This window comes from Nannospalax galili, unplaced genomic scaffold, assembly GCF_000622305.1.
Source record: "Nannospalax galili isolate Female #2095 unplaced genomic scaffold, S.galili_v1.0 scaffold705, whole genome shotgun sequence".
In the NCBI taxonomy this organism is placed as follows: Eukaryota; Metazoa; Chordata; class Mammalia; order Rodentia; family Spalacidae; genus Nannospalax; species Nannospalax galili.
Window position 1 is genome coordinate 279,520 of NW_008352871.1, and position 17,043 is coordinate 296,562.

At 36.7% G+C, this 17,043-nt stretch overlaps 1 pseudogene; it reads left to right on the plus strand.

The window, feature by feature from the left end:
* Positions 1-271: 271 nt before the first annotated feature.
* LOC103747592 lies at positions 272-11,407 on the plus strand (annotated as a pseudogene).
* Positions 11,408-17,043: the final 5,636 nt, after the last annotated feature.

Below are 17,043 nucleotides of genomic sequence, written 5' to 3' on the forward strand. Positions count from 1 at the left end.
TCAAAGTCCTAGAGGTAACTGGACTGGAGGGAACACACCTCAACATAATTAAAGCCATATATAACAAACCCACAGCCAACATCATTCTAGATGGAGAAAAACTGGAAGCATTTCCATTGAAATCAGGAACAGACAAGGCTGTCCACTATCCCCACTCCTCTTTAACATAGTGCAGCAAGTGCTGTGGCTAATGTGAGCGAGTCTGTGGGGGGAGAAAATGGTGGCCAGTGAGGAGCCAGTGCAGTGCCTAGCCTCCTGGAAACTGGCCACCATGGCCTTCCACAACCCACAGTGTATTTTTGGAGATTTCAGCCCGGATGAATTCAATCATTTCTTTGTGATGCCCCCTTCTTCCAAGGAGCTCCCTCCCTAGAGCAGGACAGCTCTGTACAGCACACTCCTGGAAGATGAACTGCCTGATAGACAAGAATACCAGAGAATAGTTTGGTGTTAATGAAATAATTGAGTCCAGTGACACTCTGCCAAGAACTCCCAGATACAGTATTTCAAGCACATTGAACCCTCAGGCCCCTGAATTTAATCTTGGTTGTACAGCTTCCAAAAAGACCCTGGATGGCCTAGGCAAAGATGTGAGCTACGGCTCCCTTGACTGTCAGTGAGGCCTTGGAGAATGATGGCTGCTCTGGTGGTCTTGGACAGAGGGAACGGAAGAAGAAGTGGCCCCTTGAGTATGACAGCTACCTGAAGAGTGGAGGTGACGAGAGTGTTTCCCCAGAAGCCCTGGTCAATGACAATGCCAGTTTGGTGGTCATGAACAGCGTGGGCATGGACAATGCAGAGTTCATGGCTGAAGCGCTTCCCTTAGGCGGCCCAGGACTTATAAGAGCCCTAGGTACTCCGTAGACTGCATCCGCGATGCAGTGCCCAATGCCTCTTTCGCCCGAGAGTTGGATCGCATTGCCAGGTCTGTGGGGCTCCCCGATGGCTGCCGTGGGACTGACTTTGAGCAACCCTGACTCCCCAGGATAGCCCTCTAAGGACAGCTGTGACACAGCCCTACCCTGGCGCCGATACTACTGAGTACCTTGCAGGTGCTAACGGAAAAATACTTGAATCCTTGGGCGAGGACACAGCTGCCAATAGCGTGGAGGTCTACACGATGGAAAACATAGACTCGGACCCTGCTAAACCCAAGAGCCAGTCTCCTCCTGCCGAAACCACAGCCTCTGTGTCTGGTGCCATTCCCACTAGCCAGCCCAGCCAAGTCCTGGGCTAGCCTCTTCCATGATTCTAAACCTTCCACGTCCTCGCCCATGGCATATGTGGAAACTAAGTGTTCCCCTCCTGTCCCATCTCCCGTGGCCTCTGAAAAGCAGGTGGAAGTCAAAGAAGGTCTTGTTCCAGTTTCCGAGGATCCCGTAGCCATAAAGATTGCAGAGTTACTGGAGAATGTAACCCTAATACATAAGCCCGTGTCCTTGCAACTCGGAGGGCTGATCAATAAAGGAAACTGGTGCTACATTAACGCTACACTGCAGGCACTGGTGGCTTGCCCTCCATTGTACCACCTGATGAAGTTCATTCCTCTTTACTCAAAAGTTCAAAGGCCTTGCACGTCAATGCCCATGATAGATAGTTTTGTTTGGCTAAGGAACATGTTTACTAATATACCAGTACCTCCCAAAGCCCCTCCAAGCTCTTGGGGATAAAATCCTGATGACATCCATCCAGGAGCTGCCTTTGAACGCACATACATTTACAGACTCCTGACGACTATCATCAAGTCAAGCCTATCTGAAAAGGGGCCAGGAAGATGCTGAGGAATACCTAGGCTTCATTCTCAATGGACTTCATGAGGAGATGCTGAGCTTGAAGAAGCTCCTCTCATCCGGTAACAAAAAACTTACATTTCCAATGGACCATGGAGCCACTTGATGGAGGACCCAAAGAGCTGGAAGAGCAAGGGGAAGGGAGTGAAGACAAGTGGAAACAAGCGGATCCCAGGAACAAGACCTCTGTCATTGAGACTCCTCCAATCACTGGTATCTTCGGTGAATACATCAGGTCTTTGGTTTACCAGCAGAGTTCAAAAGAATCTGCCACTTTGCAGCCATTTTTCTCATTGCAGCTGAATATCCACTTTGACAAGATACCACTGTCTAGGATGCCTTGGAAAGCTTGGTGGTGAGAGAGTCTGTCCAAGGTTATACCACAAAAACCATGGAGGAGGTTGAGATCAGCCAGAGAGTGACTCTGGAAAAGCTGCCTCTGGTCCTCTGTTGCATTTGAAGCACTATGTCTATGAGAAAACTGGTGGCCCTCAGAAGCCGGTCAAAAATATCAACTATCCTGGGGATCTGGAGATCAGCAGAGAACTGCTTTCTGTAGGGGTTACAATAAGAATTTTAAATGCCACAGAACCTATAGGCTGTTTGCAGTGGTCTACCATCATGGCAACAGCACAGGACAGGCAGACATTACACTATACACTTCTTCCAGATCTGGCTCAATGGCTGGCTGTGCATGGATGACTAGACCGTCAAGGTGATTAACCAGTACCAGGTGGTGAAGCCAAGTGCTGAATGCACAGACTACCTCCAGTATTATTGACTCGTGGACCTACTGCAGCATGGGCCTGCTGGAGCTTGTGCTGTGTGTGTGCGTGTGTGCGTGTGTGCATGTATGAGCATGTGTGCATGCCTGATGCTGCTCCCTAGAACACCGACTCTCACTAACTTTCAGCCTCTTTAGGACTCTGTAAACAGAAACTTTGTTCCTCTGCAAAAGTTGGTCTGGAGAAACTAGATGCCTGATTTGCATAGCATGGCACATGCTAGCCTTTAAATTAAAATGAAAATCATTTGGTTGAAAAGACTGCTGCTTGATTTAAGGAAATACACGCAACCCATTCTTCTGAAATAATGCTGATTTCTGAGATAAGGATGCTGGATTGGATGGTCTGATGCCTGTAGGGTAAACCCTGCGACAGCAACACTGTAAATCTCTGAAAATAAATTTTATCATTCTGCAAAAAAATAAAAAAATTAATCCATAAAAAATTAGTGCTTAAAACTCTTGTAAGAGCAATAAGGAAATAGAATGAAATTAAAGGAATAATATCTGGAAAAGAAGATATCAAATTAACCCTTTTTGCAGATGATATGATATCTAAGATACACCAAAAATTCCATCAGAAAACTCCTAGAAATTATTAACACTTTCAATAAAGTGTCAGGTTACAAAATTAATCTATGAAAGACTATAGCCTTTCTATATACCAAAAACAAGCAATCAGAGAAAGAGTACATGGAAACACTCCCTTCACAACAGATGCAAAAAAAAAAAAAATCTCAAAATAAACCTGACCAAAGAGACCTCTACAATGAAAATTTTAAGTCTTTAAAGAGAGTGAGGAACACATCAGAAGATGGAAGGACCTCCCATGTTCATGGTTTGGAAGAATTAATATTGTGAAAATGACCAAATATTGTGAATCCTACCAAAAGCCATTATAGATTCAGTGCAATGTCAATCAAAATTCTAAGATTCCTATGGAAGCACAAAAGACCTCAGATAGCCAAAGTAAACCTGAGCACTAAGAGCAATGCTAGGGGATTACTATACAAGATTTTTAAACTGTATTACAGAGCTACAGTCATAAAAACATCATGGTACTGGCACAAAAATAGACCAGTTGATGAATGGAACAAAATCTAAGACCCAAATATGAGTACATGCAATTTCAGCCACCTGATATTTGAAAAAGGAGCCAAGAACATTCACTGGAGGAAAGACAGCATGTTCAGCAAATGGTGCTGGCAAAACTGGATTTCCACCTGTAGAAGAAGGAAGCTAAACACCTATCTTTCACTTTGTACAAAAGTCAACTCCAAATGAATAAGAGATCTCAATGTGAAGCGTGAAACTGTGAAACTTAGAAGAAGAAAACATTGGCAATTACCTACAAGATATAGGTGTAGAAATGGATTTTCTAAACTGGACATCAATTGCTCAGGAAACAAGGTGAAGAATCAACAAATGAGACCTCATTAAACTAAAAAGCTTCTGTACATCAAAAGAAGCAACCAAGGAAGTGAAAAGAAAACCCACAGAATGGGAGAAAATTTTCATCAGCAACACATCTGACAGAGGTTTAACATCCAGGATATATAACAAACTCAAAAAACAAAGCATCATAAGGGAAGTAACCCAATTAAAAGATGGGCTAAGGATCTGAACAGAGAGTTCTAAAAAGAAGAAAGATGGCTAAGAAGCATCCTAAAAGGTGTTCAACATTACTAGTAATTAAGGAAATTCAAATTAAAACCACTTTAAGATTTCATGTTACCCCAGTAAGACTGGGTAAAATCAAGATAACAAATGATACCAAATGTTGGAGAAGATGTGGGGAAAGGGGAACACCCATCCACTGCTGGTGGGACTGCAAACTTGTACAACCCCTATGGAAAGTAATGTGGAGAACTCTTGATAAAACTATAAATGAACCTACCATTTGATCTACTTATACTACTCCTTGGCATATACCCAAAGAACTCATCCTATTGCAGAGACACTTGTACATCCATGTTTGTTGCTGCTCTTTTCACAATAGCTAAGAGATGGAAGTAACCCAAGTGTCCTTCAATAGATGAGTTAATAATGAAAATGTGGTTCATTTATACAATGGAGTTTTACTCAGCAGTAAAGAAAGATGAAATCATGAAATTTGCAGGTAAATGGATGGAACTAGAAACTGTTATACTAAGTAAAATAACACAGACTCAGAAAAAAAAAGACATATGTTGTCCCTCATATGTGGATCCTAGCACCAAATCCTGATAAGTCATTATATATGCAGACATAACTACATGAACCAGGATATTGAAAAGGAACCAGGGAGGTAAAGGAAAAAAAAGAGAAGAAGAGTAGGAAACAGTCATTAAAAAGGGAGATATGGATAAAAATGGGATTATTTTAAGGGGAGGGGTGAGGGAAGGTTATACAAGGAACTTAAGGGATAAAGGGGAGGAGGGAGCTCAAGAGAGGTAGGACCTTAGAGAGGGGTATTATTCGGGGACAAATGGGGAAAATGGGGTAAATTAAATGGGGAAACCATGGTGGAAGGCTTAGACAGTGCAAGAGGTAAGTAATGCCTACCCAGATTTAAAAAACCAGAAGGAAACACATTGGTCCAATAACCTACTGACAAATTATACATACAACTAGATCAAGCAATATAATATATGCCTAGGCAAAGTTTATGTGAGAACATTTGGACTTTGCACAAGCTTTACCTATGTGGCACATGGTAATTAAAGGTAGCAGACTGGTGGAACTAACCTTCTTGGATGTTTAACAACCGTACCTTGAAGCCTATACTAATATGATCAGAGGAACATGAAGGACAGTTATGCTTTTTGCCCTCCTAGGTCGACTAAATACCAGGGCACTTTAAGCGTCTCTCCAAATGTCCTGTAACTATGGTAAGTCACCAGTACTCTTGATCAAAGAGGCCATGGAGACCCCATCAAATGGACTTGAAGCAGTGTCCAGTCTACAAAAAGGAGGGTAAACACAAAGGAAACATTTCTTTCATGTTTCCAAGTGAAGCCAGACATGGTTAAGCAGGACCTTTGACTTATCTTCACATAGATGGAACTGGTAAAAGAAAGGAGCCAGGGGCTCTTTGCAAGCCCATGTGACCCCTGAGGAACAGATCCTCAAATGGCCTTAAGAGTAAAAATAAATTGGTTTATCTGGGCCAACTGTATGGTCTTAAACACGCAAAAGGAATGTATAACCAAAGACTAAAGGGGGTCAATGTAATTTTTTTTAATTAAAAGTTTAATAGAAATCACCTTTTTTTGGCCTTTTTCATACACATTCTCCTTGTGGCCCCAGCTGGCCTGGCACTTGATATGGAGACCAGGCTGGCCTCCCCAGTGCTGGGACTAAAGGCAAGTGTCACCAAGACCAGCTCAGAAATCACTTTTAAGAATTTTTTTTACTATTTCATACAGAAAAACTCATTTTTACTGTTACTAACACAGATATTTGCACATGCATCTCTAATCTCTATGTATGTGATTATTACTAGTCACAGTCAGTTACTTTCTGAGATCCTTGGGTGCTGAAGGTTTTAAAGTAGGATGCTGCCCTTTCAAAATTGGCTGTACATTTTTAGGTTTACAGATGAATTATTACGCTTGTACAATCTTTTACTCATTATAAACTCTATAAGACATAAAATTGAAGAGCCCATGTGAATAGCTAAAGGCCACATAACAAGAAACATTGCTAGACAGGACATACCTTTGTGCTGTGGGCCAGGGTGGCCCAAGAGACTCCCAGACAGTAACCCAGCATAGAACTGGGTAAATGAGCACAGACCCCAATCCCATCTAAAGGAATATTGACAACTGATCACTGTTAGATGATGAACATCTGATCTTCCTAAAACAAGGAAGTCTAGATAGGTTGATTAGATTTACCAGATGGACAAGCACGGGAAAATGGCTGGGGGTACTGACAACACATTGGGCAGTAACAGGGATGACAGAGTATATGGGTTCCAGTGCCAGGGGGTGTGTGGCTATGGGAGGGTGCCTTTTGAGAAGTAGGTATACAGATGAATAATATTGTTTGGGATGTTCTATATGATACACACACACAAAAATCAACAAATTAAAAAATGAGTTATATTTGAGGAAGAAGCATTAAAGTTTTACTTCATGTTGATTAGTAGAGGTGAAAAACATTACCACTGAAATCTACCTGATGACTTTATATCCATACTCAAGTGCCAAGGATCTGAGTGTAACTGACTAATAATCAGATGCTTAGAGATTAGATGCACATGTGCAAACATCTAAATGTTAGTAGCATTAAAACTGAGTCTTTCTGTAGGAAACGGTGTATTTTAAAATGAAATGGAGATCTTTTTAAAGTTTAAAACCTCATTCAATTTTATGTCTTATAGGGTTTATACTGAGTTCCATATTATATAACTATATTAATTCAACTATGAACCTAAAAATTTACAGCCACTTTTGATAGAAATGTATTTTTGATCTGGAAATTGTCATTGAATATGTTAAAGCTGTAATGAAATGGTTCTTCTAATCATGTGGTTATTAAATAAATAATTTTTTAAAAATGAGATTCTTGGTAGGTTGACCAGACTCCAGTGGATTAATCCACATAGGATGTATGTGTACACAAATTTGACTCTAAAGGCCTTACACACACACACACACACACACACATACACACACACACACACACACACAAACACACGTACATGAAATTGGATGGGTATTAGTAAGGTGGTGCAGATAGGATGCACACCTAAATTTGTTCGAAATATATTGTACAGAATTCCCAAAAAGTCCTTAAAAGTGTGTCTGAAAAGAAAATATGGGACATTTAATTGCTTTTCTTGTTTATTTATTTGTTTATTTACTAATTCATTTTGGAAATCCAGTTAACCTGTCTGGATTCCAAATTTTACCCTGTACATGGAAATAATTATATGCATATATCATAGGACTGATATGAAAAACAGTTTTCGGAATGAGAAAACATATTATTACGAATTTATATAGTAAGTGTATAGCAAATTCTAATGAAATTTTTTAAGATGTGAAGATTGAATTTCACCAAGTTGACTAGCTTTAGAATCATTACTTTTTTTAATAAGTTGTATTATATATACCATCTGTATAAGAGATTAGTGAGGGAAACCTCAGTGTGTGTCTGTGTGAGAATTTTAAGAGAGTTTCAGGAAGGGTCTACTCACCCTGAATGTGTGTGGCACCCTCCATGGGTTGGTGGTATGGATAAAGCACCAGAAGAAAAAGGACAGAGCCAAAGTATCCTGGCATCTCCATCTCTGCTTCTTGACTAGCCATGGCTTGAACTACTTCATTCACACTTCCCACCATGGTAGACTGAAAATTATGCAACCATAAAAGGGAATAAACAATTTTTCATTTAAATTGATCACATCAGGTGGTTTGATGAAAACAATGAAAGGAGCTTGTGTTCAGGCTGTTCTTTAATAATGTTAGCTGATGCTGCAGATATCACAGAATGGAAAGTTATGAGATGGTAAATTATTCTAATTGCTTGTTTTAAATTATTCCTCTCATAAAAACTCATTTGAAACCTGAGCACAATATATACGATGTATGTATGCTAAGCCATTACTGTTTGTAACAAATCAAGTAGAACTCATTTTTCTCCTTTTCATCTCATATTTTGAGATGAAGCATTACCGTACATAAGCAAAGATTTTTAGAAATATTTTTATACCTCACAATGTAACCATGAATTTTTTTCTCAGAAATTAATTACAAGTAGTAAATTAGATGATTTGGGGGTTAAAAAAGGCACAATTGTTAATAATCTTTAACCCTTCACTCATTTTCATTATCATCATTCATAAACTTGATTTCTAAAGACTTGTGATGGATTTGCTGTTGCTTCTAAATTTCTTTGATAAAATGTCAATATTGTGTGCATATATAAAATTGACAAAGACAATTTAAGATTTTTAATCCCAATGTTGAAGATCACATTTAATGTAATTTGTTTCTTGTAGATATATGACGTGCTATGAAATTCTACTTTTTGATGCTTTCTTCAGTAGCTGTTCACAGAATAAGATTTGCATATTATGGAAACTAATTTATTCATCTCAACGTGATTTTCAGAGACCCAGCACCCTATAATCTTTCCACACAATAGTGCTTACCTACATTCTTAAAAGGGACAATTTTTTTTTAAGTAAATAAGAAGGTACTCTATTAAGGTGAATACAATTGTTTTGAATCCATTTGTATGGTAATTCTCTGTCTAGAAACGTATTATAAACTCTTCATAAAAATAGAAAATAAAATCTTTTGCATATAGGGAAAACAATATAAAAGGAATTAATATGGTAAAGAAAAAAGAAAACCATTACTGTAATCTTTTCTGAAGAACAAGACTTTATACAAGATAAAAGTTACAATAAATGAAACCAAAATATATACACATTACCTTCTAAGAACAATGTGTTTGATTGTACACAGTCATGAAACCAAGAGAATACAAGTTTGAGTTCGAAGGAGGACCTTTTGAAATTGCGGAGATCTAACCACTGAACATTAAGCAACTTCTTGTAAAACAATGAAGAGAAACAACAGACTATGTACTGGGTCAAATACCTTAAAATACACTAAAATATAAAATTTAACTATATTTGGATATAATTATTGTGACATTTATACACTTAATATTAATTTTTCATTAACATGCTTATCACAATTATATCATTTTATCTTGATACAATTAAAGCTTATACTTTAGCTTGTTTATTCTAATATACTTTTCATTTTTAATTCAATAACATTCATTGTTTGTTGAATACATTTTATCTTAAACATTGAATTTCTTTATCAATTTCATAAAAGAAAAACTTCAAAGAATTTGATGTTAATAAAAAGAGTGTAGGCTATTGTTTGATTATCATCTGAAGTCAAAATCTAGAATTCCATCTTTCATTTTGGGGGCAAGCATTATTGAATAAGGACAAATAATTTAATGTATTAATCAGTTTGAGGTTACTCCTCATTCTTACTGATCTCTTGTGTGCTCATCCTCTTTTTACCTCCATGGGAACAAATAGACACATTCTGTTTTATACAATCTGTTTTCCAGTTTACTTTTTATGTATTGACATGTCTCGAAGACATGCTAGCACTAAATGCAGAGCTGTCACACCTACACACTACGGATCTCATCCAGTGTGGCCTTTCCAATGAGTTGTGGAGAATACAAGAGAGAAACATTATTAGCAACATGCAGATGTAGGTTTTAAATTTTCCTAATAAAAATATAATATTAATGAGCTAACAAATATGATTGAACAGTATTAAAGAAAAATGAATATTCTGATTCTTATTAAAATGGCAAAAAGTAAGGAAAAATGAGTTTTCTGATAAAGATATTGTTACTGAGCAGAAAGACTGATTTCGACTAAAGCAAAGTAATTATGTAAGAGAGCATGCAGAAAAGCGAAAGATATTACAACAAAGAGCCTTCCTAGGAGTTCTTTTGCTGAGCTTATTCAAAGGATTCTCTGTGAAGGCAGGCCAGGATGGTGAACTACCAAGTGTGGAGAGATTCTTCCACTAAATGAAATATTTGGAGATCAACAGAAGGAAATGATGATGCTGACTCAAATATAATACACAAAAAAAAAACCCTAGCTAAAGTTTGATGAGATGGTAAAAAAAAAAGGCTGTCAGTAGTTGGAGGAAACAGGCAGTAGTTGATCTAATTGCAAATAATTCCTTCCTAGCTGAGTTAAATTTTAGTGTGCTATTAAATATTGCTTAATTACAAATTAAAACTTCAATAAAATTTCCTCAGAAAAAAATACTAACCCATTCATAACCTAAAAGATCATTGAATACTATTGTTAAGAAATTTTGTATTAGAAATATTTTTAATGTGAGGAATTTCTTTTTCAATTTATTATTGTTAATGGAAATGTGAAGGCATAATATTTGGCCACCAATTCCATGGTTAACTTTTAGAACAATACAAGGGACTGAGTCTCTGTGAAATCCCAGAACTATGGTATAGGCACATTTTTGCTACCGTTAAGCAATATGAAGCCCTGTATACACTGCATAATTTAATTGGCAGCTATAATAATTCACAGGTTTTTAAAGGAATTAGAATTTTGTGGAATTAAGAGCCCCAAACTATCTTGTAGTTATGTTGGCCATGCTGTTCCCACATAAAAATGTCAAAGAAAATAAATGTTATTAATATTTATCCTATAAACAACAGTTCCTAAATCTGCAAAGTGAGTAAGACCATTAATGCCTAATCAAAAATGATACCACAGCAATGAAAATTCTCACTGAGGAAAATTATTATTGTAAATTCACATAGCACAGAACAAAGTGCAAGATAACATGTCCTAAAGACATTATTTAAATAGAAACATCTACTGTTCTGTTAATACATTATGTATAATGATCATATGTAAAGGATTACACAGACAAATGAAACACTTTAGTGAAGAATTTAAGTTCAATTTTTTTACTGTATTAATAAAAGTTTGTATGTATTTGTACCTTTATGCTAACTTTTCCATCTTGTATCATTGCTTATTTATTTTATATTTACATTAATTTAAAATTTTAATTTTGATAAAGGATTGTTCAGAGTAAATATTGTTAAATTTTCACTGTTCTAAAGGTTACTGGATTCACATCTATGTACAATGGTCATTCAGCACAGATTTATTATAATTGTATCATATTTTAGTCCATTACTTTTGTTTTCAGACTCAACCATGTCCTCAGGAAATGAGCTGTCTGAGTCTCTGTCAGAATATCACATCAATCACACTAGCACAATTCCCGATAGAGTCCTCGTTCACCTCTGAACCTCATAATCTGGACCTCCACTGTCCACATTACTCTTGGCCTTGTGATCTTCCAAACTCCCAACAGGGCTTTGGCAAATCCACAAAAAACTTTTCCACAGTCCTCTCCCAAAGCAGTTCTAAGCGCCTTAGGAACACAGGGTCAGGTGAATCACAGCAATGCCCATGCTTTTGCTACCCATTTTTCTGTATTAGCTACTTTTCTCATAGTTGTGAGAAAATACTTGATAAGAAGCAATTTAAGGAAGAACTTATTCTGGCTTACAGTTGAAGGAGCTAAATTCCATTATGCTGGTGAAAGCATAGCACGGGAGCAGGGTGCTAGATGAGAGAACAGAAGAGGGGCCAGGCTAGAACACAGCTAGGCCCATCCTCAGTAAGACATTTCTTCCACAAGGCTCTAGTTCTTAAAGGCATCACAGCTTTCACTAACAATTTCCCTAGTTGTAAACCGCAGGTTCAGACACTGTGCCTATAGGAAACATCTTACTTTCAAACAATAGTAAGTCTGAAACACAAGTACCTAAAGGATCACCTTTAAAACTCAGCGTTATTCATGCCAAGTTACTAAGAAATATATATATATATTTATATATATATTTATATATCCTTTATCTTTTACACATATTTATGTAACATTACCATCATAGACTTATTTTACAGAAATTTTCCAATTTTCATTATTTTAATCCATTATTGGAGGCTATATGTATGGCTTAGCAGTTAAGAGCAGTATTTGCTCTTGCAGAGAACCTTGGTTCAGTTCACAGAACTCATTTGCCTGCTAACAACTGTCTATAATTCTAGTTCCAGTGAAATCCGAGGCTTCTGTCCTCTGTAGGCACTGCATGACGTGTGAACTTATATACATGTAGGCAATATATGTAAAATAATAAAAATAAATTAATTGAATATATTATGAGTTCCTCCCCAACATTACTTCAACATAGTAGATGTTCAATAAATACCCATTCCATGACAAAACGCCATGAGGTTTGCGGCATGCATTGATACTATCTTCATGGAAGAAAACCAATAGCAATGAATGAAAATAATGCAATCCCAAGGCCAAACACATGATCTGTGTCTTAAATAAAGTTGGCATAACATAGATTTCCTTTTCTAATGGATTGTATAATTTAATTCATCACAAATATCTTAGCTCAGCCAAAGAAAGCTTTTTCAATTAACCTTATCACATAGTTTGGAAAGCACTGTCTTTATTTTTTTAATGAGCTCTGCTTGATTTCTCTTCACATTCCAGCCAAAATTGAAATAATGTCAGAGATATGGATGGCAGAGAAATAGACAGCAGAGGAAAGAACAGAGCCATAAGCTTCACAGAAACAAACAGCTTATTTTCAAAACTCTTGAGTCCTAGACAAAATTGGAAAGAGCCTCTGGTAATTCATAGAGTGAATATGGAACCATGGTTAGCCTAGATCCCTTGAAATAAATATTTTTGCAAAATTTCAAAACTGTGCATTATTAAAATGAATTGAGATGAGTAAAGATTATACTTCAATAATGAATTTTAATTGAAAAAGTTGATAAATTATCTTTTATTCATCCATATGTTCATTAATTTATTCAACATATTCTGAACTTTATTTCTGTATAAAACTTATTGAGAAAGAGATGTTTCAAAGATTAATAACACAAAACACTCCCATGAAGGTCATTCAATAGACCTTGCTGGGCTATGATGGAAGACATGGGGAATGGGGCTTATATTGTCCATGTGTGTCATCATGCTCAGAGAATGAAATAATGTTAACATCCTTAAACATATTCTATTTACAAAGCAGGGGGAAATGTATCTATATTTAAAATCTTATCAATTATTTTTAGTTAAGTAATGTTATTTTATAATTTTAAAATATTTTATTTGATTCTTTGAGAATTTCATACTATATATTTTAACTATATTCAGAGCCCCTCCGTCATGTCAACTCAGATCTACACCTACATATTCCCCTCACTTCAAGTTTTCTAGTATTTTTTAAAGGCTTATTGAGTATAATTTGAGTTCCTCAAATGGTTGTGGATGTCAATCACCCTAGGAGCTATCAGGCATCATATTTGTCAAGAAAACTGAGTGTCATTTCCCAGCACTGATCAATTGTCAATAGTTCCTTACCTAGGACTGGAGCTTTGGGGTCATCTTACCCCTCTCCTGTCTATGCTGAGTTTTGTCTGGCTTTGTGCATACTGAAACAAGTGCTGTGGGTTCATATGTGTAACTGCCTTGCTGGGTCCAGAAAACATAGATTTTTTTGTTTTTGTTTTGTTTTGTTTTGTTGTTGTTGTTGTCTTTTTGAAGCGACGTCTGCCTGTAGCCCCAGCTGTTCTGGAACTCACTATGTAGACAAGGCTGGCCTTGAACTCACAGAGATCCACCTGCCTCTGCCTCCCAACTGCTGGGACTACAGGCATGAGGCACCATGCCCAGCTTAGATTTATTTTTTTAATATTTATCCACCACTGCTGGCTCTTACAATCTTTCTAATCATTCTTCCACAATAATCCCTGAGTTTTGGGGGAGGAGAGTGTGATATATGTGTCCCATTTAAGAACATAATCCCTTGTTTTCTGCATTCAGACCAAATGTGGTCTTTGTTAACTGCCATTTCCTGCAAGACATGTTTTCTTAATGAGAGCTGAGAGGTGCACTAATCTATTGTATATCAGTGTAATTAGGAGTCAGTTTAATACTCTGTTCGTTTAGCAGACTAGAAGATGAAGGTTCTCCACTACTATCTGTAATCTGTCTAGTTACTGGTGCCTATGCCTGGTAACAGTTGCCAATTATAGGCTCCATCTTGGGAAATTAGACTTTAATTCAATCAGAAACTGGTTGGCTACTCAGGCAACATTCATGCCACTATTGCGCCAATGGTTATTACTTGCCAGGCTAGTTGTTACTGTAGCTTGCAGTGTTCACAGCTGGATAAGGTTGATGATTACTTTTCTCTGCTAGTCGCATGCATTACACCATCCTGCACTGTAAAAGCTAGCAGTAGAGATTATGCTTCAAGATTAATAACAGTTCAATTTGTCCTTCTTTGTTTGCCACTCACATCTGTAGTGATTTTTAATAATTGGTTCTTATAGCCAAGCTCTAGAGGGAAACCAAGAGCACTGGCATCTATGGTATCTCCTTGACCAACAACTCCAAAATAGTTCGTTCCTGGCATTGGACTTTTTATTTGTCTAGTAGGGGCACTCCCCCCCATAGCAAAACTACATTTATACTCTTTATATAAATTACTCTTATGGATAAACACTTAATTCTACTCTTTTAGTATGAAGAAACTACATTTGTTATTGTAGTTAATTTTGTTAATTTTAAATTAATATTTAAAATGATACATGATAAGCACTGTCCTGGTGAGTCAAATTATTAACTGTGTGCATTGCGAAAAATCCTGGTATACAAAATGAAAAGAATATGTACTTTGAATCACTGATAAACTATATGTAAAACACACAAAAATAAAGTATTTATTCTGAAGACGTCAGAACAGCCCTATCTCAAAAATAGAGGAGTTGTCAGGTGTAGTTGGCACACATGTTTAATCCCTATACATAAGAAGTATACAGGTAGGTCTCTATGAGGTAGAGGCCAACCTGGTCTACATAATGAGAACCAGGTCATATAAGGATAGTGGGACACTGTGTCTCAAATAATGGGGGAGGGTTGGATGACCACATAGAAGAATTTATTTAGTTCATCCCATCTCCATTTTGGGAGAGCTCAGTAGGTCTACTATTCCATTTCACCAGGTGAGATCTAAAGCATACATACTGTTATTTATTTGCTCATTGATTCCAAACACTTCTTGAATATGGGAAGGATTCCTTCAGTGAATATCAGTGATATTTCCTTTTAGAAGTGGTTCAGACTCAGACACTCTCAGATGTAACATGTATCAACCAGAACAACATGGAATTGGATCACAGTATGTATTTAACCTATCATTCTCCATTGCTTTTGTTCTACCTTTTCTTACAGATTTTAGTAAACCAAGCATTACTTTCTTCATTGCTGTAATAAAATACCCTGGCAAAAGTAATTTAAAGAAGAAAGAGTTTATTTGACTTACAGTTCAAAGACACAGTTCTTCACGATGGGAAGTCAAGGCAGCAGCATCTTGAAGTATATGGTCAGCTGGTCACATCGCATCTGCAGTCAGGAAGCAGAGAATGATGAATGCTTGTGCTCTGCCTGTTGTCTTCTCTTTACTGAGCCTGGAACCACAGCCCATGGAATAGTGCTACTCACAAGAGAAAGATCACCCCACCTCAATTAACTTAGTCGAGATAGTCCCTCATAGGAAAGTCAGTGGCTCATCCAACCTAGATAATACATGCATGCCTAGAAGATTATCTCTTTGGTGTTTCTCTAGCCTGTCAAGGTTATAATAAAATTAAACTTTACAGTGCAAGGTGTTAGAAGATATTGTTACATTTTTGTGTATGTGGTGGGGAGAGGAGAATTTAACATTTTTAAGGCATGCAATAAATCTGCATTTGGATATATAATTTCTAAATATCTAAAGCAACAAATTCTCTCTTCAGAAACTGATTATAGAGCATTTGCCAAATAACAAATTTAATTAATAAAACCAAAGATAAACAAAAAGAGTGATGATAGTTTTAGAATGTTTGTAGATGCATACCATCTAAGAGAGGTTCTATTGTTTTAATTGCTGAATGAGTTCATGTACTTCAATAGGGACTGAAGTTTGTCAAATGGTTTTTCAGCCTCTATTGGAAATTATATGATTTTTCTCATAAATCTGTTAATACAGTTATTGCACTGACATGATTTTGAATAAAAACTTACAATCCTTGCATGTTTATAATACATTACCCAATGCATACAATAGATTCAATATGCTTATTTTATTAAAGGGTTTTCTATTTAAGTGAAATCAGTTTGTAGTCTTGTTAAAGTTCTATAGTATATTTAATTTTGATGTATATATTTATCTTTAAAAATATTTCTTTATTATTGGTTTCATTTATGCTGCTATATATACACAATTTGTTTTCATAATAACAATATTCTAAGTACTAGTATGCTAGAGCTGAGCTGCTGTAACAAAGCACCACATACTCAGTAGATTAAACAACAGAAATTTGTGATATTCAATCTGGAGTCCAAAGCCCCAAAATCAAGGTGTCACCTGGGTTGGTTATTTCTGAGTGCTATAAAGAAGACAGTGTTCCCACTTTCCCCCAAGTCTGGAGTTTTCTGACAATATTTATTTCTCATTGATTTTTAAATATATCAACACATCTCCAAATCCACCTACATATGAGATATCACAGTATTTACATTGGTATCCAAATTTTCCTCATAATAAATATGGCCTAGAGCCAATCAAAATGGCTTCACTTTAACATAGTACATTTACAATGCCTGGTTTCCAAATTAGATCATATTCTGATATATCGGTAATAAAGAGTTCAAAGTATAAATTTTGTAGGACACAATTGAAACCCTAGCAGGTTCCTAAATTCTTGGAGATTGTGCTTTATTTAGATCAGTGCTATTCAACAGAAATATGTGGACCTCATGAGACCTCTTCAAATATCAAGGACACATTTTTAAAAAGGCACTTTAATAA